The sequence below is a fragment of the Canis lupus genome, chromosome 17 (genome assembly GCF_048164855.1).
Source record: "Canis lupus baileyi chromosome 17, mCanLup2.hap1, whole genome shotgun sequence".
In the NCBI taxonomy this organism is placed as follows: Eukaryota; Metazoa; Chordata; class Mammalia; order Carnivora; family Canidae; genus Canis; species Canis lupus.
The window spans coordinates 54,059,799-54,085,796 of NC_132854.1; the positions used below are offsets into that span (position 1 = coordinate 54,059,799).

General features: G+C 36.1%; 1 protein-coding gene across 9 annotated transcripts in view; it reads right to left on the bottom strand.

Annotated features, from left to right (window-relative positions):
* The window catches only part of ENOX1 (ecto-NOX disulfide-thiol exchanger 1), a 548,612-nt gene that overhangs the window by 264,051 nt on the left and 258,563 nt on the right, over positions 1-25,998 (bottom strand). For 8 of the 9 annotated variants that reach the window (XM_072782960.1, XM_072782966.1, XM_072782958.1 and 5 more), the window contains one exon: positions 11,112-11,256. The gene's annotated coding sequence lies outside the window, so the exon portion shown is untranslated. Of the gene's footprint in view, positions 1-11,111; positions 11,257-24,087; positions 24,361-25,998 lie in introns of those variants that run through there. The other variant, XM_072782963.1, reaches the window with a different exon arrangement.

The following is a 25,998-nucleotide window of genomic DNA, read 5'->3' on the forward strand; positions in this document are numbered from 1 at the left end:
GATGAGAAAACAATTTAATAGACACTTTATAAGGGAAAATGTATGAATGCCCAATAAGCACATAAAGGTTTCCATATATGAGTCATCAAGAAAAATACATATTAGTTAACAAGAAAGGACCACTAAAAACCCACCAGAGTGGTTAAAATTCAAAACACTGACAACACCAAATATTATGAAGGATGTGGAACAACTAAGACTATCATATATTGCTTGTGGGGATGTAAAATGGTGCAACCGACTTTGGACAAAGACCTGGAAATTTCTTGTAAAACTTAATATATATCTATTCTGACTTAAATTCTACTCTCTGATATTGACCTAATGGAAATGAGAGCCTATGTTTACAAAAGACTTGCTCGGGAATGTTCATAATAACTTCATTTATAAGAGTCAAAAACCTGCAAAGAGTAAAGGTGTCTGTCCATAGAAGAGTGGATCAACGAGCTATGGAGTATGTATAGAATATGTGATCAGTCAGCAGGTATTAGAAATGCACAGATAAACATGGGGAGAGAGATGTCTCAGAAATGTAATACTGTGTGAAAGAAACCTAACCTAGAAGGGTATGTGGTGCATGATTCTGTGTACATGAAGTTCTAGAACCAGAAGGGATTTACTCTGGGTGGTTGAAGAGGGCTGGGGAGTTGCCGAGAAGGGGTAGGAGGGAGTTTTCTGAGCGATGCAGATCTGAGTAGCACTGGTATCTGTCGGCATTTGTCAGAACTCATGGAAATGTATACTTGAGATCTGTGTGTTTTATATAAATACATATTTTGCCTAAAAAAAGAATTATAAAAAATCATAAACTTTGAATTCGAGTAATGATATATAAGCTAAAGTATTTGGGAGGGAAAATGGTAGCGATGTCTACAACTTATTAAAATTTGTCCCAAAATAAGATGGGTTCGTGGATGGCTAAGAGGGATGGAATGGTAGTGGTGGGTATATGGGTGTTCCTTATAAACTTCTTTCAACTTTTCTTTACAGTTAAACATTTTCATAATAAAATGTTGCAAAAGAAAAAATCGTTAAAATTGGAGTCTTTCACAATAAATAATAAATGAATTAAAACATCAAAAGAAAAAAGAAGAAAGCAAGCTTTCTTCTTTTTCTAAGATATTAGCCATGTGAATTTGGCAAACTATTTAAATAGTCTAAGCCTAAATTTCCTTATTTCTAAAATGTAAGCAATAAATAATACTTTCTATACAGGATTGTGAAAGGACTATAGTTGCCGATATACATAAAGAACAGTTCCTGGGACAAATAAGCACTGAGTAAATGTTTTAGCTACTATTTTTAGTGAGCATGGAGTGCCTGTGGCCATAAACGCACAAAAATAAAATGTCTCAAAAACAGAAGAGGAGGACAATGTTTGCAGATTTCATGAAACCAATAGTGACGCTTGTTGCATAGATAAAGTCAGATTCACTGTGATTTTTTCTTATGCATGAATGTCATTTATTAGGACCTCAAAGTGAATGAGCTAGTAGAAAGGAAATACTATATTTTTGAAAACCCATAAAGCGTATTTTTAGAAATGGTATTTCCTTGACTTTCATTCCAGGAAAATGCTAACACACGGCATGAAGCATGCTGGGCCCAGAAAAGAAAGCCTGCCAGATGCCACAGCAATAAATAGAGTGAGTCCTTGGAGAGGAAGCGTAAAACGAGAAAATGTAGCATTATGTCTCCCAAACCCTTCCCATCTGGTATTTAGCCCACTGAAGTCATGGGGTTTTTGGAAATTCACCCTTGTAGGCCACTTTTAATTAATTTTCTTATTTATTTGTTCAGCAAACACTTAAATCACAGCCTACTTTCGGCACAGTTCTATGCCTTGCCCTCTTAGAAAAAAAAGTTCTAAGTGCAGTAAAATAAGAAAATAGTGCTATTTACACCCCACTACCTCCTTTTTCAGTATTTGCTTTAAAAATACAATTTTAGCATTTTTAATCAATAGATGAAGCAATCACATGTTTTCATGAGTGACAGAAATTCTCAGGCAGAAAAGAAGGTATAGTTTATGTGGGTTATATCCTACCTTCCTGGGAAGTGCATAAGCAAAGATACGTTTTTATAAATGATATTTTCTATAGTGCTTATAAATATCATTTTTATAAATGCATATTATAAATGCAAGTGGAATATTCTTTTAAGATTTTATTTTATTCCCGAGAGACACAGAGACAGGACAGAGACACAGGTAGAGGGAGAAGTAGGCTTCCTGTGGGGAGCTGAATGCAGGACTCGATCCCAGGACCCCGGGATCATGACCTGAGCCAAAGGCAGACGCTCAACCATTAAGCCACCCAGGTGCCCTGCAAGTGGAATTTCTTAATGTGATATCTTTTGTTAAACTGAAATTTAGTAATGTTTCTAATAAGAAAACTGACCTCTAGAATGTTGAAAATTGTTTCATCTTATTATGACCGCTGTTTCGGGGTTTGTCAAATATATATACTTATGATAATTCCAAGAAACTGTGATTAATGGATTTTTACCCAGGATTTTAAAACAACAAAGGAAATTCTCTTAAATGACAGGAAAAGTACATTCCATTCCCTCAACTCATCTTTATTTTAGGATTTATACTTTCTCTGCTAAAATTTGGGATGGAATTTCTAACAGTGATGGCATTGTTCAGTAAATAGCACTCCTTTGTGTGTGTGAAACATTTCAAATGAATGGAAATGGTCTCAGACTTTTTAATCTGGAAAACTTTTGCCTATAGTATTTATTCAAATGTTTATACTTTCAGGGAAGAATTTAGAAAAATGTCTTTCTCATAAAAATATGTTGTTCCCTCGTGTCTATTTGAAAAGGAACTCCCTCTCCTACCTCTGTTGTGTGGGCGCGCGCGCGCGCACACACACACACACACCCTATGCTATCAATAGAAGCTAAAGATAAAATTAAAGAGACACAGGCTGCATGCCAAATTCTGGGATAATAGGGAAGAGGAAGCTGGTTGGCAATCACCTCTCCTCTCTTATCTTTTCCTCCCACTTATCTCTCCTGGGCTGGAGGGCTGGGATGTCCATACTCTATGACCTCTTTCTTGAGTGGAGACATGAGCTGGGAGTTAGCTGCCCTGTGCTTTAATGTCTTATTATTCTTTCCCTCGAGTGAAACCTTACTGTTCAGGGGAAATAAAATGTTCTATGTAAATGAAAATAGTCACTTGGAAATCCTCTTTCTGGATTTCACCGCCAATACACTTGTAATTTTAAAATATCGTTTTGCTTTAAATAGTAATATATTTATTGGGCAAGTATATTAGGAGATGTATACTCAAAATTTACTGCTGACTTTAGGTTAATCTACTGTTTTCTAAATTAATATACATGGTTTAGGATGGTAAAAGGCCAAACTTTTGTAATTCCTCCCAGTGTGCATCATCTTAGAATAAAATTATTAGGAAGAAGTTAGGGATTCATGAAGCAGGATGGAGAGGGTTTTGTTGTTGTTTTTACTACTGTAGTTACTACTGTGTTTGAGAGAATATAACTATCCTTGAGATTAAACATCACGTAATTCCAACAAGTGAGCTCTCTCTGGTTCACCCAAATTAGGGAGCTTTCCCCCATGTTTATTTTGTCTCTTTCACAAACAACCTTGAAATTCTTTGTCCTCTTTAATTATTTATGTCTATATCTCAAGTAGTAAGAGCATACTTGAAATTTACAATTTTTCTGGGTTCCTAACCCTTATTGGTTTTGTTTTCTGCCTAGACTTGTTAATCTGATTTTGTTTTCAACACTTTCAGGAATGATGCATTACTTATCTTTATGTTTTGCATTGTTTTTTCTATACTAAAGAATCCAAATTTAGGTTTCAATTTACTCAAAATGAACTTGCTGGTCCTCGAATCTAAATCAGAACCCAGACTTTTTTACTCTTCTCCATTTCATTTCAAACTTTAACACTTTCTCAAATTATATTTGAAAAGTTTACAATCCAACATCATTGGATTGGTGGCCTGGTTATTTCTTTTCCTTAAAAAAAATTCTAAGGACTCTGATTTAAAGAAAAGGAAAAGAAATATAAAGGAATGACAGCAGGCCTATTACTACTGGACAGATCTCCTCATTTTCTTCTGCAGTTCCGTCTTGGATGGTATCAGAACCCTGCTGTCCAGCTCCTGGGAGAATAAGCCTCAAGAGGAAGGCAAGGAAGTCTACAGATCTGGTGGCAATTTGAGCTGAGTCCCAGTGCAACACCTCGGAGGCAGATAGATGAGCAGAGTAGGTATTTTATTTTCTAAAGGATAATCTGCTGAAGTGAAGAGTGTATGATTTGTTGGAATTTCACTATACTTATTAACAAATATGCCAAATGAGAACCTGGGGCCATCTGCAGATCTATCATTACAGTGGGTGCTGATAAAAATCATACTTTAATGTTGAAAATAGCCCTATGACTTCATATTGGGAATATTTGTACTATCAGAACAAGTTCTACTTAAAAGCATACATGAGTTATGATTGAAAGCATTTCCCTGCTGGTTCCAGACATACAGGAAAGCCTACGTGTTATGGTGAAGCCCAGCAGCAGAGCGACTATAGGTAATGTGTGAAAGAATTTCTGACAGCAACTCTATATCCTGAAGACTTAGACTCAGTTATAAAAGTCTGCTGAAAACTAAAGTTGGCCCAAATTTTAGCTTAGTAGAGCTCCAACAAATATAGTGGAAAATAAAGGCTAAGGGGGGAAAAAAAACCATACAGACTTGACTTTCAGAAAAGACCACAGCATTGCTTGCCAGGGAGACGAAAGGAAATTCTCAATACTTATTAATCTTTTTATATAGAAAATTACATTTGGCAAGTGGTAAGATAATTTACGGTATAATAATTTCCAGCATCTTGAAGGGGATAAATAATTAAAAGGGTGAGAATTGAACCCAGAAAAGGTTCTGTCAATTCTAGAAATAATTGCTTTTACTCTTGAATTTTTCAAAGTTGCATTTTTTTTTAGTGGTGTCAACTGGGTCAGCCCGCAGTCACATACAAAAACATGATTGACCAAAAAAAAAAAAAAAAAAAAAGAGCTTTAACCTCTTAGAATAACAAAATGGAACAGAATATGAAAGCAGTCTAAGCTCTAATCCATACAGTTCTTGAACTTTTAAGAGTAGACACTTGTTTCTACAGCCTTGAATAATCTACGAACCTGAAACAGAGACTTTAATTCTAATAACTCTCGAAAATTCATTCTCTCAGTTAACTCCGACCTTTCGTTTGTTTTTACACCTCAGTTTTCAATCACAGGAGGTTGAAATGTTGAAGTTAAGTGTTCTAGTAGATGAAAGATGATTACTAGGAAGGTTAAAATACCTCCGAGTCAAATGACCACATAACCTCTACAAATATTTATTACTATAGCCTCTACAAATATTTATTACCTTGTTTATTCATTCGACCATTCAACAAAGATTTATTTAGCATGTGCTAGGGAAAACACTCACAAAACAACCCTAAAATCTACTACAAAAGTACAAATATATATTCTTTTGAGGATTTTTGATAGTATACTTTTTTCAAAGGCACCAGACATTAAATATTTACCTTTAGATCTTGAAGTTTTTATTTTTTAACATTATATCTAAATTTTTTTAAATCACATTTTTCTAATGTTGTTATGAAACAAAGAGACAAAATGAAATGCTTTTGCTTGGTCCAATGGAAAAGAAAAGGCCTCCAAGACGAGATGACCTCTGAATGGTGGAGTGTAAAAAATTGTGCAAATGTACTTTAAATACTATCTCTCATGGATGCCAACTGAACCTCAGAGTCTAAGGGCTGGAAGCAATCCCTTCTTCCTTCTTTCACTCTCTCTTTGCCTTTGCTCTATTTCTTCTGTGTTTTCTCACTGTTTACAAATTTATCCTTGAGTGAGATGGAACCGGTGAATCCACATTGGAAAATGCCCATCAGAATAATCAAGAGGTAAGGATGAAGGCACAGAACAAGATAGAAAATTTTGCTGACAAGAAGGAAGAAAAGGTTTTGTAGTAGAATTTAAAGGACAAATACTTCTCACGTGCCTATTCTGTGGCAGGCAGGATGCAGCCATACCACATAGGAAACCTGTATATCTACTGTGAATAATAAAGAGGTAAAAAATGAAGACTGGTAAATGCTCTGTTATGAGAAGACAGATATACTTTATTTAGGAGACAACACAATAATCAACTACTAAGAATAAGCCCATGTCCATATATTAACAGAGAACCTTAAAAAAAGAACAATGGTGAGGAAAAACAAGTTGTAAAGCTACAAATTCAGTATGATCTTACCCATTTAAAAATAATGTTCCATATATTTATCCATATTCAGATTTATATTAGTTATGGATATATATCTATTATGTCTACATCTGTACTTCCTAACCAGTAATACATAATATTATATAATATAAATGGAATAATATACAATTTTATAAGAGTTAATATTACCTCTGGGAATGGATGAACAGGAAGGATGGAAAATATTTTAGCTTTAAAACTCAGAGACAACAACAACAAAAACCACCAAGACCCAAAGCAAAAATGATAATATAAATGTTAAAATATGGGGGTGGATACATAGGCTTTTTTATTTTCTATAGGTTTAAACCATTTCATAGTAAAAATGTATTTAAAAAAATTTGTGGTTTAAAAGAAAGATGCTGTAGACATTTAGGCAATTAGAATGAACTATTCTAGTAAGTCCAATTTTCTTACTTTTGAGCCTAGAATATACAAGGCTGATTATTTTCCATCTTTAGCAAGAGGAACAATGGAGAGTTAATGTAGAAGAAAAGACTGTCCTTGATATGATAAGTCAGTGGCACTTTTGGCAAATGGATGGTAATTTCCAGATGGAAGTGAATTATCTGAACATAATTATATTGAATCCTCTAGCTTTAAAAGAGCATTTCAATCATACACTATCCATGTAAGTCACTCTTTTCTTCCTTATGGGGTGTGGATGTGAGGTTTAAGGGATGGTTAATGGATGCCACATTTTCATTGCTGCTAAAAATGTATAATTAGAGTTTGGATTTTGGAATAACAATTTGCACATTTAAAGTATTGATTAGCTGTTCATGACCACACTTGACTTCTTTTTTTTAACCCATCACAAAGACTTCCTTTCCTTTCAAAATTGCCATTAAGCATTTTTCGAATGTAATTCCAAGGAGCGCACAGGGTACTGAGGCACTCTAGCAGGAAGGAAACTGACTAACATTTCATTAACTTTGGACCATTTGCATTCTTAGAATTAATAGCAAGGAGCCAGAGAGGTTTTTTTTTACTTAAATCATAATGGTAAATAAGCCTGAAATGTTTCACTAGTGAGGCAAGAGTCACGAGATATATTGTTAAATATTGAAAATATATCACAGACACAAGTGGTATTACACAGTACACATTTTTCTGAAAAAGTAGTCTCCATGCATGAGGATTAGATATATACCCACAATAAGAGGGCATATTGACCTATAATTTTCAATATTACATCCTTGTTTTTTTTTATTATATGCTATTTTTTAGCTAGTAGAGGAACATGGTCTCATAAAGCTAATATTTATTCTTCCATGTTTATAGAGCTAGTAGTGCATTTCAGGAAATGAGAAACTCTGAGAAGTCAAATATGACTTGGTGTCTCATGCACAAAGACGACAGAACAGGAAAATCACCATGTTTAAAAAAATCTGACTGAGGAACTCAGTCATAAAGCTTTCAATAGTTAAATGAGGGAAGCCTTTGCTGTTATTATTTCTCTCTTCATGCATGTAAGCCTCTTTAGGTATTTTAATCTTCTCATGTGGGATTCTTCATTTTACTAGAAAACAGAGTCCTCTTGTCCAGTCCCTATTTTCAACTCTACACTTCCCACGTGTATTTTATAGAAGCTAAGGCAGATATTTATTAAGTATCATCTATTATAACAACCCAGATACTCCTACTTAGAATTATATCTGTAAGTGATGAATTCTCATTTCGTTAATAAGTAACCTCTGTAGTAGGGAATTCAATGATTTCTTATGCTAAATTAAAAAAAATCATAGTGAATGAGAATTTATTTTTCTATGGAAAGGTCCCTCTATTACGGTAAATGTCTCAAGAAATCAGAGCCTTTTAAAAGAAAATTTGAGAAAGAGAGCTCTACATATTACATATTACAATATATTTCTAGGATGTGCTTTCTTTATTTTAAGATTTTATTTATTTTAGAGAGAGCGCGAGAGCGAGTGAATGGGGGGAGGGGCAAAGGGAGAGGGAGAGAGAGAATCTCAAGCAGACTCTGCCGAACACAGAGCCCGATGAGGGGCTCGATCTCACCACCCTGAGTTCATGACCTGAGCTGAAATCAAGAGTCAGATGCTTGGCCAACTGAGCCACCCAGGGGCCCCAAGAAATCACAGCCTTAACAGACCTTCTGTGGGAGAAATTTCCTGAAGCTCAATTGTTTTTACATTCTTTTAATTTACAACTCTCCTTGGGACCTTGGAGGGATCCAGAAAGATAAAAGTCATCAAGTCGTTTTCCCATTCTCTGCTTGAAGCATGAAGTCGGAGCCATCATTAAGGGAGGTTCGAGAAGGGAGAAACGTTGATGGAGGGTGGGTGAGCCAAGGGATATTGGATTGAAGGGAGGGAGAGTTTCAGCTGCAATCAAGAGCCCTTTAAGTTCCCCAAAACTGATCCTCGAATTTCTGAGGAAGGCCGTGACATGGAGTAGGGAGCTGGAACTAGGGTGGACGGTGAAAAGCAAGTGAAGAAATGATTCCTTTGTTACTTATCCTTTTCAATCTTCCCTCAGATGTCAGCTTTTCTCTCTCTCTCTCTCTTTCTCCCCCGGGTGACTGAGCTAATACATTTGCAACATCAACCCCACTATTTTCTTTGGGGTCTAGTTCCTCTCTTTCCCCTAAATTCTTAGAGCTGTCCTCTCTTTGCTGTTTTCCTGCACTGAGCTCTGATACTATCTTTCCCATCACCAATGTTCCCATATCAAACAACCATGTTTTCCTTTAAACACCAAACCAGAAATTCTGATTCTCCAAAAGAGTATTCATATATGCATGTTACTATGTTCCTGGAAAGCTGAGAAATACATGTGAGCCCAGAGTAGAAGTACGATCGAGTGGGAAGAGAATGGTACACAGTATTAAAAACTGGAGTCCCGGCCCAGCCCGGTACCCTTCGCTCAACTCTTGCTAAGTTTCAGCATCCTCAGTTCCAAGGTCTTCCCTGGTCCTCTGCAGGCAGATGTGAAGGAGGTCTGACTCTGGTTATCTACCACAATGACTGGGGATGAGGGAGCTACTTGTCTTTGGTTCTTGGAAACCAGGGCTATTGCCCATTCTAAAATCCACAGGGCAATCTTGCATCAAAAATAACTGCACCCCTCGAAATGTCAATAATGGGCCCCCACTGAGAAACCCTGATGATTTTTAATGCTCCTTCAATCGGTCTGGACTCCTAAACCTAAGTGGACTGTAGAGATCTTTAGAGATTCAGAAAAGAACTTGTGAGGGTAAGTAAATATTTGGATTATACAATTTCATAGAAAAAAGTCCAACAAAATAGGTTCACTTCCCTGGAAGACAAAAAAGGTGACTTGAGAAGTGAGTCTATGATAATGATACAGGATTGAGGAGGGGGATGGGCAGCTCTGACCAGAAAATTCTCTATCTTCATGAGAGAAGGATGCATTGTCATGCAGGGAGGTCAGGAATTACTTTGGCTTTCTTGGCAACAAGGTTTCTAAGAAAGGAGAATCTATATCAGGTTTCAAAAGGAAAGTGGATACCCAGGTAGGAAGGGTTTGAAGACAAACAGGTTCTCATTGATTTCGGACAGTTCAAGTGGGATCTGGCTTATAGAGGAGGGAAGAACATTTAGGTAACTTCTGAAGTCCTTTCTAGTGCTTCTGTTTCTATGGATACACTTATTAGGTTACTACACGCTACAATTTGCTACCAAATTGACAGACTGGAGAGATGAAGGTGGAGGCACAACTTCCCAACCACCCTCTCCCCCAGTACATCCTGTGCGCCTCACCCTTCAAAGTGAGTGAATCATGAGGCCCGACAATGAAGGGTGCAGTGGGAAAACTGGAATCTAGCCCAGCACTGCAGTGAAATCCACTTTGATTTCTCAGTAGAAATAAAAGAAATAAAAAGAAAACCCACAGAAAAGGGCCATTAGGGGAGAAAACATTTGTCACTGTGGACAGAATAAAAGTCCAACCAAATGAAATAAACGCCTGTGGAAAAAGCCATGTCATTCTAGGGAAAGTACGATGTTCCTTCTCCCTTGCTCTTCATTTAGTTTTCGTCCACTCAATGTACTGAGCTTTACCCTCTCCCCCGTTTATTTTCCATCGATGAAAGATGCATGGATTGAATTCAGCCTTTGGATAGGTCTTTGTCGGGAAGACCTTTGTACTTCCAAAATAAAAGTGTTTAGCTTGGTACTATCTCAATGGCAAAACATGTACTTCCAGAATAAGATGCTTGCTGTGCTAGCATGCTTTTTTATTGAGTAAGAAACAATATTGTTAGCAATTTTTCAAGCTGTTAATATACACATATTAAACAGCAACAACAACAACCCTGTTCTATCATTATAAATCATAGGGTGAGTACCCCTTGGTAGAAAGAAATGAAAACATTCTGGCCACTGAGGCTTTCTCATTTAAAAGCTGTCATAGTGATAATACTAGTTGATATTGACAAATGCAGTTTTGATTTTTTTAATGTTTCAAAATATAATTTATCCACAGGCATCTAATTGATAATACTTAACAAAATCTGATATATATTCTAGACACTCAATATAAATTTACTGAATATTCAGTTAGAATTTATGAACACAAAAATAAAGTGTGTCTTAAGCCAATGTGGGGGTTATTTCATTTTTAATATCCTTGTAACATCCTACAGGGTATACAGTAGTAAGTATGAGAAGTAGCATATCTAGCTACCAATGAAATAAAAGGCTTATAATCTATGCAAAAACTATTCCAGAAATAGGACTATTATCTACTTTAAAAATACCTCTCAAAATTAATAATATCGTCACTAAGAGAAATTTTAAAAAGTAACACGAACCTTAAGACCTCCAGCGGATCAGAAGACAAGTATGGTCTCTGGAGGATCTGGTTGAAACAATATATTCACAAAAGTCTTTTAAATCGAAGCTGTTCACAAAGGGAGTCCCGAGGAAGACAGTGTGGCTCTGACATGCCAGACGCTTCTGGAAGGAAAGGAAAGCACACTATTAGGAAGTATCCAAGTACCATTACTGCCAGTCTCAGCCATCATGGGGTCTCTAGTAGTACCTACTGCTATTATTAATATAATGGCATTAGTTTCTGCTACCTTATACTCTCAAAATCTTATTCATAAATGGCAGGGTGGGACAGTATTCTCTCAGGCCTGTATCTAAAAGCCTTTGAAGAATAAAAGAGTATTTTACTAACTCTACTTTTCCCATCATCTAAGCAGGGTGGGACTGAAGACCTGTGCGTGGAGAATGAGCACAGAGGCAGCGATGCTGGATTCACGGAGTGCCTGTTAGCACAGCAAGAGGCTGTGCAAGGGGCTGTGTGTGTGTGTATATATATATACGTATATACATACAGGCTTTTTAATCTGAACCACAGGGCTGCAATTGGAGTGTCCTGGCTCCATTTCACAGGTGAGAAAACTCAAGTACAGACTCCTGAGGTCAGGCTTAGAACCCGGGTCTGTCATAGCCCGAAGGCTTCAGGGCTGACTCTTTCCCTCACTTCACTCTGTGGCCTATGTGATTTAGAAAACACATTTCTAAAGAAATGTTTCTAAAGACAGGAGAACAGACAATGCTGCAATTTCTTAAATTAATTCAAGTATCATTAAATTCAGATGTTTTCTTTCCTGATTTGCTTTAGTTTTATATATAGTAATATCTTAATTCAGTCACAGAAATACAGACCCCTGGTGCTAGGCAGGGGCGGTTTGTCGCTCATCTCTACTCTTTCTGCAAAGGCAGGAGGCTCGCTGGAAACTCCGTAGGCCCCTTGTTGAGATGGTTATGCAGGCTGGTGTGCTGTGTTATGTCAAGGAGAGAAGCCTCCTTCTCTGGTGCCTCAGCCTAACCCACTGTTACTGCCCTGAGTCAGTGAAAGAGGATTCTGCTTTTCCCTAAGGGTGCTCCTGTTATGGTTGGAGCTGGAAGCCACACTTTCTGTGGCACCTGTATCTCCTTGTGACCGTCCATCTGAAGGTAATGGGGCGAGGCTCACAGGGCACCGTCTAGGTTTCCATGCTCACTGTTAGTCAGCTAGGTACACATTTCCCAGATGCTCCAGTGCCAACACGGCCTCCCGCCCCTTACAGGGTGTCTCAGGGTCACTGCCCACCAATTAACCACTTCAAAATCTCCCTCAAAGGTCCAGCTTTTAATGCCACTGATTTCTGAGTATTGGGACTCTTAGTTCCTATCCACATTGCATTTGGGAAGCTCCTCAGAAAAGCTGGAGAATGATGAGCAAGAAGGTCATGTGTAACTGTAAAAAAAAATTTATTTTATTTTTGGCAACAAAAGCTGGAGTCATGAATAAAGAAACGGGAAAACGATTGATAGCATTTTCAGAGTTCTGTAGGGCTGGAGCCTGGGATTATTACATGGGGGAAAAAAGAAACAGAGCCGAACAGAGCCAGTTTATCTTTGCATAAAAGAAGGAAGAAGAGTTTGACAAAGAACAGGGGAAAAAATATTTGGACCATAGGATCTAACCTAAATGACAGGGATAAAAATAAATAGAAACTCGTAAAACCTCATAGAGTAGCATTCTGTTTTCTTCCTATCACTCAGAAGCAAAGTTTTAGGTTCTATGCCTAAACATGTAGACCCTGTTTCCCATAAAATCCAAATGGCAATTTTCAAGTACTCACTCAGCCACTATTGGCTGCTCATTTATTTATAAGTCAATCAATAAGTCAGAAAACTCTAGGAATACGGAAATAAGCAAGGTAGTCCTCCCTCAAGTGTGTTAACTTTCTTGGAAGAGGATATAAGTAGGATGTCAAAATTATAAGAAGGGCATACTAATAAGTGCTTGAAACAATGGGGTCTGGTTCCTAAGGGTGCTCCTGTTTCATCACTTACCAGTGATATGGCCTGGGGCAAGGATTTTAACTCTTTACCCTCAGCTTTCTCATCCACAAAATGCAGAAATTATATACTTCCCATGCAGGTTTTTGTGACCATTAACTAAGATAACCTATATAAAGGGTTTAGCAGGTTGAGTGGCGCACAGTAAGAACCCATTAAATGTTAAGGACTTGGAATATTATTAGTGTATAGCAGACCATGATGATGTCAGCAAGAAGTGCTCCAAAGCTTTAGTGAGTTGGGATCCTCTCTGTAGGGGATGAAGGGAATCAAGAAGGCTGCAGTGGAAAAGGTAGCATTCAAGATCAACCATAACTAAACACGCACAAATGATTAGGCTTTTATAGAAACCCTCTGAAGATAATGGAAAAGCTAGAAAATGAACTACTTTAGGAAAAAAAAAAAAAACAGGTCCATGAAATTCGACTTTATTTCCCAGGATTTGGTGTGAAAGTAGATATCTACCATAACAACACAGCGAGGGAATGATACAAAGAAGAAAATCTATGTGTTGCTGCTAAGAAAGATACAGTATCTCACTGAATCCTGTTTTATTCAACTGTAATCCAAAATGACACCATGGCTTTTAATGGAACTTGGCAAGCTCTAGATACACTAGTTTTAAACTTAGCTTCAAATTTAAATCACAGGGCTTGTGACTCAAATCTCCAATGTGACCTTTACAGGCTATTGTTCAAGAAAACATGTCTGTCACTGTGCAGAGAAACTATACACCCTTTTATTCTGGGAAGTATAATGAAAAGATGTACTATATTGTTATTAAGCACAGAGCCACAGAACAATTGTGACTTTGGTTCTCTCGAAGCAGTGAAAACAAAGACTTTATTTGATTTTGCATCATTCGTTTAGAAATGTTGTCTTCTTTTCATGAACATCCCTATGTCCCCCCATATTCTGGACTTTAATTCAAAAGAAGCTTAGCAGAAATCTCATCATTTATAGATTTAAACCATGGTCCCTCTGAAATCTCTTTTCAAGGGCTTACTGAGCCATGCTATTTCGTCCTTGCCAGATATATACAGTATCGTACTAAACAGAAGAGCTAAAAGCATACAGTGGCTTGAAATCTCTCACATCCTCCCTGTTGTGATGGGAGGGCTGCACAAGGAGGCCCAGGGAGGGCTGCAAAGGGGAACGAATCTGCAAAACCTCTGGTAGCATCGTTCCCTTCTCACCATTCTTTATTCCTTCCACTGAGTTAGGAAATCCTACCAATGCTTCTCCCCACTCATCCAACTTATGACATTATGTACTCCAGTAAGCTTCTAGCTGGTTTTCCTTCTTGTGGCTCATCCTGAAAATAGTCCAGAGATCGGTCATCTTCTCTGACTGGTCTATGGTGGTGATAAACCAATATTTGGAAGGAAAATAAATGAATGACTATATAAGTGAAAGAAAATACAATCCTAATTATGTATATTCACCACCGAAGAACCTACATAATGGCTCCCTATCTTCTCAAGGATCGGATCTAAATTCCTCATTAAGAACAGTGTTCTCACCATCTCTTCTCACGTTAAAACAGACTCTTTCTGATCTGAACCTTGGAATCAAATAGAAATGGCTTGTTCATTGTATTACAGTGAATCTCAACTAGAGGTGTATGACAATCACCTGAATTGGAATCAGTGGAGGAAAGGTGTCACCATAGGCATGTAAAAAAATGCTCCCCAGGTGACTCAGATGTATATGACTTCTTAAGAACCACTGCTGTGCCTTCCCCTCTTCTGCGTATCAAGCCACCTTCGCAGCATACTAGAAGCCTCACCATCTTCATTGAATCTTCCTAGGCCTCAACAATATTTCATACATCTTCTAGATTCTCACTGTAGAGTTAAAATATTTTAAGCTGGAAAGGATCTTCCATTGATTCTCTTGTTTGAGTCTATACAAGTACCACACCCTTGTGTAATCCCTTCTTCTTCCTCACCTTGAGTGTGGGCTACATTTACTGACTTCTAATGAATAGAATATGGCAAAACTGATGGGAACTGACATCTCTCTTGTCCTATGACACTGATGATAGTTACTGTTTAATTGTGAATTGCCCAATGGGGTGGCCCATCTGGCAAGGAACTGGGGGAAATTTCCAGCCTAAGGCCTTCAGTCCAACATGGGAGGAACTGAATCCTGCCAACCACTGAGTGAGTTCGGAAATCAATCTTCTTCCAGTTGAGCAGGGTGGCTGTATATCCTGACCCAGCTGGGATGACTGTGAGTCTCACCCAATACCTGGACTGAAGATTTGTAAAAAATCCTGAGCTAGGGGACTCCTGTAAGCCATGCCCAGATTTCCAATCATGATGGTTAATATTATGTGTCAACCTAGGTAGGCCACAGTATCCAGATGTTTAGTCAAATATCCATTTGGATGTTGCTATGAAGGTATTTTTGAGATTAAATTAATGTTTAAATCAGTAGATGTTGAATAAAGCAGATTACCCTCCATAGTTGAAGATTACTCTCCAATCATTTGAAGACCTTAAAAGAAAATAGACTGAGGTATCCCAAGAAAGAGGGAATTCTGACCGTAGACTGCCTTTGGACTTGAGTTGAAACATAACTCTTTGCTAGACCTCCAGCCTGCTGGGCTGCTCTTCAGATTTTGGACCTGCCAGCTTCCATAATAGCATGAGCTAAGTCCTTGTAATCTCTCTTTCTCTCTCGATAAATGGAACTATAGATGTATATGTGCATATGTATGTGTATACATGTATACATATAAGCATATACATCTCTCTCTCTCACACACACACACTCATACTATCAGTTCTGTTTCTCTGAGGAACTTGCTAAGTTTCAGGAGAACCTGATAACAACAATACATAACTAATATGAGACTCCTCCCCCTCTCTAGTACTTACCACACTGAGTTATAACTACTTTTTAAATTCCTCTATAATCAGATCCATCAATATCTGTCAAGGAAAGGACCACATCTATCATGCTTGCCACCAAATTTATAGCTCCCAGTATTATGTCTGATATATGGCAGGTACTCAATAGACATTTGTTAAGTAAACTAATGAGTAAGGGATAAAGCTTCAGCAGCAGTGTCTTTATGTAACTACACACTGCCCCCAAAGCCCACGAAACAACCAATCTTCCCCCCCGCCAAAAAAAAACAATGAAGCAATACCCCAACTAACTTCTTGTCTATAGTTACAGGTACCTTCAAAAAAAAGTACAAGTAAATATGAAAATTGTAAGATTGTAAGAGGATATGTATATCCCATCAATGCTGAGCAAAGAAGAAGACATGAGGCAAATCACGCATGTTTGGAGACTGGAGTAGAGATTTTATGGAGTTGGAGAATAAGACCAGAGTCCGAACTTCAGAGTGGCAAACCTGAAATTTTCTAGCGTGGCACAGAGCTATTGGCAGGGTTTTGTATCAGATGGAGGTTGACGTGGACTGTGTGTTCCTAAAGATGAATGTGGCATCAGTGTTCAGAATAAGGGGGGATAAGGGCAGGACTACCTCTAAGAGTGAACTAGAGAGGAAGCAATGAAAATACTGAGGAAGTGCTAGACAGGAGGAAAAAAGCAGGGAATAGAAGAAATTCCATCAATTAGATGGAGTTCATAATAAAAGAGAAGTAGTCAAACCTTATAAGAATATTTTGAGCCTGGGCCTGGGGTAAATTGTAAGAATGCTGATAAAATGCGGACATTGAAGAGGGGGCCTGGCATGTGTCTGCCTGCCTGAGAAGTGAAAAGCAATAATGAACTCTGCTTTGAGGTACTTGGAGTTTGAGGAATGTGACATTCCTTCCTATGTTTATGAATACTAAAAACCCAAGGTTTGATTAATCTTTCCCCAAAGATCAGTTCCGAACTTCCAAATTTCAAAGACTAGGTCTTTATTTTTTTTTCCAACTGGGATATATATTTACATACACTAAAAGGCACAGATCTTCAGTATATAGTTCAGTGAGTTTTGTCAAAGATACACTCCCAAGTAACCTACATGCCAGTTAAGATAAAGACCAATTCCATCACCCTAGAAAGTTCTTTTCCAGTTAAGTCCTCCCAAAAGAGTAGTTCTGATTTGTGTCACTATAGATAGTTCGGTCTATATGTGAACTACATGCATGTAGGATCATATAGTATATATTCTTTTTCGTCCAGCTTCCTTTGCTTAACATAATGATTATGATTTATTCTTGTTTTTAAATCTATTAGCTAATCCATAAGAATCGCTCCAGTGTATAAATGTGTAGTATTCCATTGCATGAAAACACCATAATTTGTTCAATCCATTCTTCTATGGATGGACATTTCAGGTTGATCCAGTTTTGGCCATTATACACAAAGCTATTATGAACATTCTTATTCAAGGCTTTTTGTGGATACATCTTTTCATTTTCTCATGCAAATAATGAGGCGTGAGATCTCCCAGGCATAAGGCAGGTTCATGTTTAAGTTTCAAAGGAATCACTGGTTTTCCAAAAATGCCTGTATTATTTTACCCCTCACCAGCACCGTACGAGAGTGTCTGCATTCCCATGTCCTCACTAGCATTTGGTGTCATCAGTGCTTTTATTTTTATCTATTCTAGTGGGCATAAAGTAGTACTTAAATTTCCATTTCCTTTATGACTAATAATGCCATTATTGCATCTTCAAATGTGTTTTGTGTGTTGTAATATCTTCCGTGAAGGTTTTGTTCAAGTCATTTGCCCTTTAGGGGAAGAATGCTGTTTCTCTTTTTAAATTAAGTTGCAAGTTTCTTTTTATAGTCTGGATTCAATTCCTTTGTCATATATACGTATTGTAAATTATTTTTCCAGTCTGTGGCTTCTCTATGAACAATGTTTGTTCATGAGCTTCACTTTGGTGAAGTCCACTTTACTATTTTCTACAGTGTTAGTGCTTTTGGTATCCTAAGATATAGTTGCCATCTTTCTAAAACATACTCCTACATTTTTTTTCTAGAAGCTTTATAGTTTTTGTTTTTATGTAAAAGTCTATGATATATCCTGAATTAATTTCTATGTGAGGAAAGTACTAAGTTTCATTGTGTCTCACTACAGTTAATAAATTGCTCCAACACCATTTGTTGATAAGTCTTTCCCTTATTCCACTAAATTGGTTTGGTGGCTTTGTTGAAAGTCAATTAACTGTATAATTGCTTCATTCCTGACAGTTGATTCTGTTCCACTGATCCACTTGTCTAACCTTATCTAATGCCATATTTTCTTAATTATTGATGCTTTATATAAGTCTTATAATCAGGGAGTGAAAAAAAAATCAGGGAGTGAGAGTCCCCCAACATTGCCATTCTTTTCTAAAAAAAATGTGTGACTCAGAAAAAAAAAAGGAAAAAATGTTTTGATTCTTTAAAGTCTTTTCCATATAAATTTTAGAACTTGTCATTTTCTACCAAAAAACAAGAACAACAACAAAACCTTTTGGGATTATGTTACATCTGTACATTATTTTGGGGTAAAAACAGTTTAAGAATGCTGAGTCTTCCATTCTAGAACCTGATATATATCTCTCTGCTATTTACATCTTCCTTAATTTTTATCAGAAATGTTTTCTAATTTTCAGTGTATAGGTCCTGTACTTATTTATTTAAATATATTACTATTATGTGATTCTGATGCTATTATAATTGACATTGTGTTAAATTCCACTTTCCACTTCTTGGTGTATAGAAATAGAATTGATATTTTACATTGACTTTGTATCCTGAAGCCTTGCTAAATTCCATACATTTTTGCTAAGTTCAAATAGGTTTTCCTGGGTTCCTTAGCATTTCCTAGATACATAATCATGCTACTTGCAAAAAGATACAGTTTAATTACTTCTTCCTCTCCAATCTGTGAGCTTCAAAAATTTCTTTTACTGTTGATTCTACTGCACTGGCTAGGACTCCATCCAGTACAGTGTGAAATAGAATTAGTGAGAGCAGACACCCATACATTCTTCCTGATTCAGGAGGAAAGCATTCATTGTTTCAACATTGTTAATTGCAAATTTTTCATAGACATCCTTTATCAGATTATGGAAGATCCTTTTTATTTGTAGTTTTACTGAGAGTTTTTACTATGATTTGGTGCTGAGTTTTGTCAAATGCTGTTTCTGGATCTATTGACATAATCATATGATTTTTATCCTCTATGTGGACCGATTTTTTTAATGTTAATGCATACTTGGAATAAATTCATTTTGGTCCTGATATATCATTTTAAAAATATATGACTGCATTCTATTCCTAAATTATAGGTCAAATATTTTTGTATCTCTAGTCATGAGGTATCTCAATGTGTAATTTTCTTTTACAGTATTTCTTATCAGGACTTAGTATTTAAGCTATGCAGGTCATGGGAAATGATTTGAGAAGTGTTGTCTCTAACTCTATTTTCTGTATTTGCTTCACATTTGTATTATTTCATTTTAAATATTTGAAGGAATTCACTAGTGACACCATCTGGATCTGAATTTTTCTTTGTGAGCAGACTTTTAATTATAAATTCACTTTACTTAACAAATATAGAGCTATGCTTGCTTTCTAGTTCTTCTTATATCAATGTTACTAGATTTTATCTTACTAAACAAGAAATTTATCCATTTCATCTAAGTTGATTTTGTCTCTCACTCCTTCTCACACATATAATATATAATAACAATTCCTGAACTTAATGTCTTTTCCTTTCCATTTCACTTGACTAAACTATACGCATCTCTCCCTAGTGTTTTTATTGACATATTTAGCTAAATGTTATTTTTTCTTTTCTGTAAGCTTCTCTAGCCCTTGATGATTTAATATTGTTCTCCTTTATTTTTTCATTACCTTTCATTAGTTTATTTTATCTCTGAAAATAGAATCCTTGAAGGCAGAAATTACTTCTTCAACTTAATTGTTCTCCATTGCGCCAAACATACTCGTTTAACATTAAATAAATATTACAAGAATATTGATATGTCCATTCTGTTGCTTACTCTAAATATCTATTATAGATAAGCTTGGAGCATGTTATAATGCCAGGAAGCATGTAAATGTTAAAAATAACCATACTAATAAAAACTATTATTCAGCACGTCAAAAGGAAGAGGAGCCAACTTGAAAGAGCTCCCAATGGCCAATTTCAGAAACAAAATAATGATAACCTCAGACTATGTAACCCAAAACTAAAATAAATATCCATGAGTCCATGATAATATAAAAAACAACTGAATAAACAAACAAATGGGAAAAAGGAGACAAATCTTCTACAGAATTAAAAAAAAACAAATGTAGAAGGAAGGAGGGAAACATAAAATAATCAGAATGCAGTAGTAATTTCTACAGACAAGATTTAATAATGAGGACTAAAATCAGTGAGTATAAACTTAAATAACATGATAAATAGCTTCTAAGAAGCCCCCATAAAATATTAAAACTACTGGCATAGTTTTAATATATGTCCAAAATACTTTGATACTCTTCTATCCAGGAGATGGAACTTAATTTTATTCCACTTGACTGTATGCTAGACTTAGTGACTTGCTCTAAATGAATATAATATTGAAAAAGAAAATAGTAACTGTGAAGGAATCAGTTAGATATTACCTCAAAAAAGCGATCAAGGTTCATACATCAAACTCATGTTGATATCATGTGCTTTTGATATAATGAGAAGGATATTTCATCTCTGTGGTATTGTTCCCTAGAATTCAAAACCCTAGTTTAATCATGATAACACATCAGGGAAAGAAAATGAGGAAAATTCTACAAAGTATCTGTCTAGTACTCTTCAAAACTGTCAAAGTCATGAAAGATAGGGGAAAATTGTACAATTGTCACAGATCGGAAGAAACTATGGGGACATGATCCCTGTGGTAGCTTAGATGTGATCCTGGAACAGAAAAAAGGACAGGAATGAAAAACTTGTGAAGTCCAGATAAAGTATGGAGTATAGAAGCACCTGGGTAGCTCAGTCCATTAAGTGTTCCACTCTTGATTTCAGTTCAGGTCATGATCTCAGGGTCATGAGATTGAATCCCAGGTCAAGCTTCCTGGTCAGTAGGGAGTTTGCTTGGCCCCTCTCCTTTTCCCCTCCCCTTACTTGTGCTCTCTCTCTCAAATAAATAAGTAAATCTTAAAAAAATAAAGTATGTAGTATAATCAATTGTACAGTACCAATGTTAATTCCTTAGTACCAAAGTTAGGTAATCATGGCATAGGTACCATTAGGAGGATCTATATGAAGAACATACAGAAACTCTCTGTATTATCTTTCTAATTCTTTGGTAAAACTAAAATTATTTCAAAGTGAAAAGGTTTTTTTTTTAATTAAAAAAAATATCTATTGTATCAGACCACACATTTATGTTTGGATTCACAGGAAGTCTGTGCTCCTTGTATTTATATCAATAAATGAATTTATGCTCCCTTTTGTGAAATACAGTCTAGACTGGATTTAAAACTACACATAAACAATTTTAAGAGATGGGCTAAACAAGAGTAATTTATTAGTAACATCATCAGTAATAGCCATAACAACTATATCCAAGAAGACACAGGATACCATTAGAGAAGTAAATAATAAAGTCAATATCTAAAACCATCCTCTCCAAAAGTCAGTGATATAATACTGATTCTCTCAGGAAACAAATAAATAAAAGAAAACTTATAGATTCCTGTGGTGAGGTAGTACCAAATTACTTTACATTTTAATTTCTCAAGCAACTTTATAAATAATGAAATTTATACTGGTTCTAGAGGTTTCCAGCTCAAGATGACAAACCGATCATGCAATTCATCCCATGCCTTCCTAGGTTCCTACTAATATTAAAGTCAAGCCGCCAGATGACCATAAATCTGTAAAACCCAAAACAATAGGAATGGGTAAAACAATTCATCAAAATTCTAGATGATGAAATCAAACAGAGAACTAATAAAGTAATAACCTAGACACATGTAGGAAGACAGGATGATCAAAATAATCCAGAAAGTTGGAGAGTACTGCAGAAAAATAATACAGAGAAATAATCAGATTTCCAATAAACAGTCTTAAAAAAAACAGGATGCTAGACTATAATCTCTCAGGACATGGACTTCCCAAATTTTCATTCTTAAATACAGCTGGATAATGACTATTGACAGACATTTGAAAAAAAGTTGGAAAGATGTAAGAAAATATATACAACAAACACATATACAAACAAAATGACTTTTGAGGAAACCTGAATAATTTGGGGAATAGAACTTTAAAATCTCTAAAAAGCAAGAACAAGACTCTTCAAAAAATAAGGAACAACAGATAAGGAAGAGTACTAGAAAGTTAAAGTATAATAGCCAAAAATTTTTAAAAATCACCATAAAGTAAGAAAATCATTTTGAATAAGCCTACCATTTTTAAAAATGAGAAATGGAAAACATGAGAGAAAAAAAGACATATAAAAATCTAACTAGAAGCCCCAACTACTAAGAATTCCAAAGAGATTTTCAAGGAAGAAAAATATAGGAGAGAAAATAATTAAATAATTTAAAAGAAACTCTCACAACTAAACGTCACAAGTTTTCAGAATGAAAGCGCCCATCAAGAAGGCATGTCAAGGAAAGAACTATAACCAATTACATACTAGTTAGAGATCCTAAATACAAGTGTCTAAAAATGGAGGTAGGAAAAGTAACTTTCAAAGGACAAGAATCAAATTTCTTATCACTAGTACTAAATGGATACTAAGGTTGCTGAAAAATAGAGCAATGTTGCTCAAGTTCCTAAAAAAAAACCTATTTAACATATAATTCTTTATCTAATCAAAACATTACTAAGTCATTTTCAGACATGTAGAAATTCAGAATATTTACCTCCTACATGCCCTTTTGAGGAAGCATTCTAGGAAGGCTTCAGCAGCATATAGGTTTAAAGTGAGTAAGAGGAAGGCATAGATCCAGGAAAGATCAGTGCCCAATAAGATGCCCAGGTAGCAACTGCTCCACCATAGGTCAAAGGAAGGTATCCAGGAAAAGGGGAAACACCAAGGATTTCATTCCACCTTCAGAGAAGCTGAAAGCACTTAATGATAACATAAAGGCAGATTATACAAAGAAAAACAAAAGCAATTAGAAACTGTAGGAAAACAAAAAGCTATAAAATATAAGGCAATGTAATCATAGTATACTATTTAGATCAGCAGTTGAGTGATATTTACATATTCATAATAATTTTTTATTGTTTTACAAGCTTTAGAATCAACCTACGGACAAAACACTAAAATCTTAATATGGTTAAAATAGAATATAAATGTAGAATTAACGGCACAAATGAGAGAAACTAGAAGGTATTAAAGGGAAAAGAAGTTATGGAGAGGCAATATTCTCATCTTACTATGTAAGAAATCATTAGATACTGTCTAAAATTAATGAGACAGAAATATAGAAATAAGTATATTATTTTAAAGTATATAGGTAATAAGAGAACTAAAAAAAGGGAGTATATTGAGAATAGGGAGGTAATGGTACAAATAAGCTAGATTCTTATCCACCATGGTAGTAAGTCAACAGATCTTTTTGCATCTTAAGACTCAATTTCCAAAGTGGGGATGGGTGGTTCTCCCCACACCAACAAACAAGTTTCAGATACCAGCAGAGTGTCTAATAATTGGACTCAATTATGATACCATCTACCTGGAGATAGCAACAGATTCTACAGGCTAACCATCCTACAAGACTGCCTTCCCCTGACCCACTTCAGATGACAATTGCAAGCTTGGGTCGTTACCTATGCTTCAGACCCACAGACGCGAGGTTCCCACGACCACCTCCATAGACTTCAGATACCTGTCACAAGTCCAGATTGTTATCGGCACTGTTGACCAATTGGTTATAAATCAGAGGTTCCTAAGGCCTCCTCTTTGGGTTTGATTAGTTTGCTACAACTTATCACAGAATTCAGTGAAACATTTTACTTACTAGATTATCAGTTTATTATAAGAGGATATAACTCAGCAACAGCCAGATGGAAGAGATGAGAAGGCAAAGTACTGGTGTGGAGATTCCAAGCTGAGAGCAGTACTCTCCCCAATCTCCATGTATTCACCAACAAGGAAGCTCTTGGAACCCTGTTCTTTGGGTTTTTATGAGGGCTTCATTACACAGGCAGGAGTGATTAAATCATTAGTCCTTGGCAATAGATTCAACCTCCAGTCTCTGCCCCCTCTCAGGAAATCAAGGGGTAAAAATGAGAGTTCCAATCTTCTATTTATGGTTGGTTCCCCTGGCAACCAGCCTCCATTCCTAGGTGTTTCCAAAATTCACCACATTAACACAAATCTGATTGTGGTAGAAAGGGACTTATTAAGAATAACAAGATACTCATTTTGCCTTCATGGATCTGAAGCAGATTTCAGAAACTTAGGAAAAGATCAAATATTATAACCAAAGACAATCTACTGCTCTTATTGCTCAGGAAATTCCAAGAGTTTTGGGAACTGTGAGCCAGGAACTGTGGACAAAGATCAAATGCATAAATCACAATATTATGACAGATAATACCTAAATTTCATAAATCAGGAAATGGTGGTTATAAACACACAAACACACTTGATTTAGCCAATATTACAAACATATTTAGACCTTTAAAGGCACTAACAAAAGTATAAACACGGAAAGAGTTAAAAGAATTACAAGCTTTCATCTGGGCAATAACTCTGGAGGTGGAATCCAGAACTATAGTTTTTCATTATAAGCCTACTGCATTTTTCAATTTTTAAAAGCATATATATGTGTTTTATTGATGAAAGTAAATGTGAAATATTTATTTGGAAATCATCCAACTAGACTATGCTACATAGTGCAGCCCTCAGCATTTAAATAAGCTCTTGGTATTTCAGAAATTAAAATACAACATTTTTAAGCCTCAAATAGAATTGTCTGCTACAAATTCTACTCTGTGGCAGACAATATCATAGAAACAATTTAGAACTTATGACAGAGTAGCCTACTTCAGGTTGTCAGGTGTTAAAGATATTAAAAACTGAAGTTAAAATATTTGTGAGAAATATATGAAGTAAATGCCTACCCTTTATGGCTCTCTCTGATGGTATCTAACACATATTACAGACAGGGGCACATTGGTCTTATTAGCTCACTAATACAACATCAGAAGATTGCTTAAATTGGAACCATCCTGGAATACCCTGAGCCTGTCATTTATTCCCTCTGTGATTTCCAGTGAGCAAGGTGACAAACTGCCCATCAGAATGAGGATCTGTGAGCCACATCCCCAACTTTCATTTCTAGGACACAATACCTCCACCATCAAACATGATATAGCTCAAATGACTTTAGGCATACTATGACACCACAGAATTTATGTCACCTGAAATTAGGGATGTACTTGATATGACACGAATTTGAATTTTCTGGATATAACAACTACTCTGTGATATAGATTGGAAAAAAAGTCAAAGTGAAGTCAGAAATTTTAAGAAGAGACAAATGTCAAAATAAGAAAGATTGTAGAGTCTGTGGATGGTATTCTCATTCATCTTTAAATTTCCTTTGCTCCATGTTTAAACATTTCAAATAAAGAGTTTTTCCAATGTCATTCGATATAGGCAAACATCTGAAATTCAACAGCAGACTTTAAATATGTCCCGTCTTATAGGAGCTTTAAAAATGAATGCTGGCTTGCTTTTCCTAAAGAAAAAAAATATATGGGCTTTTATCCCCCTTCCTGAATGAGAGTTTTCTAGCCGTTGCTAAGTTTCCAGATGTAAGTTCTCAGAGTTAGACAATCCATATCTAAATACTCCTTTTTAGCAAAAAATTAAGTCCCAGAAAAGTTCCCAAGTAGTAATAGACTTCAGATCTCTGTTGGAA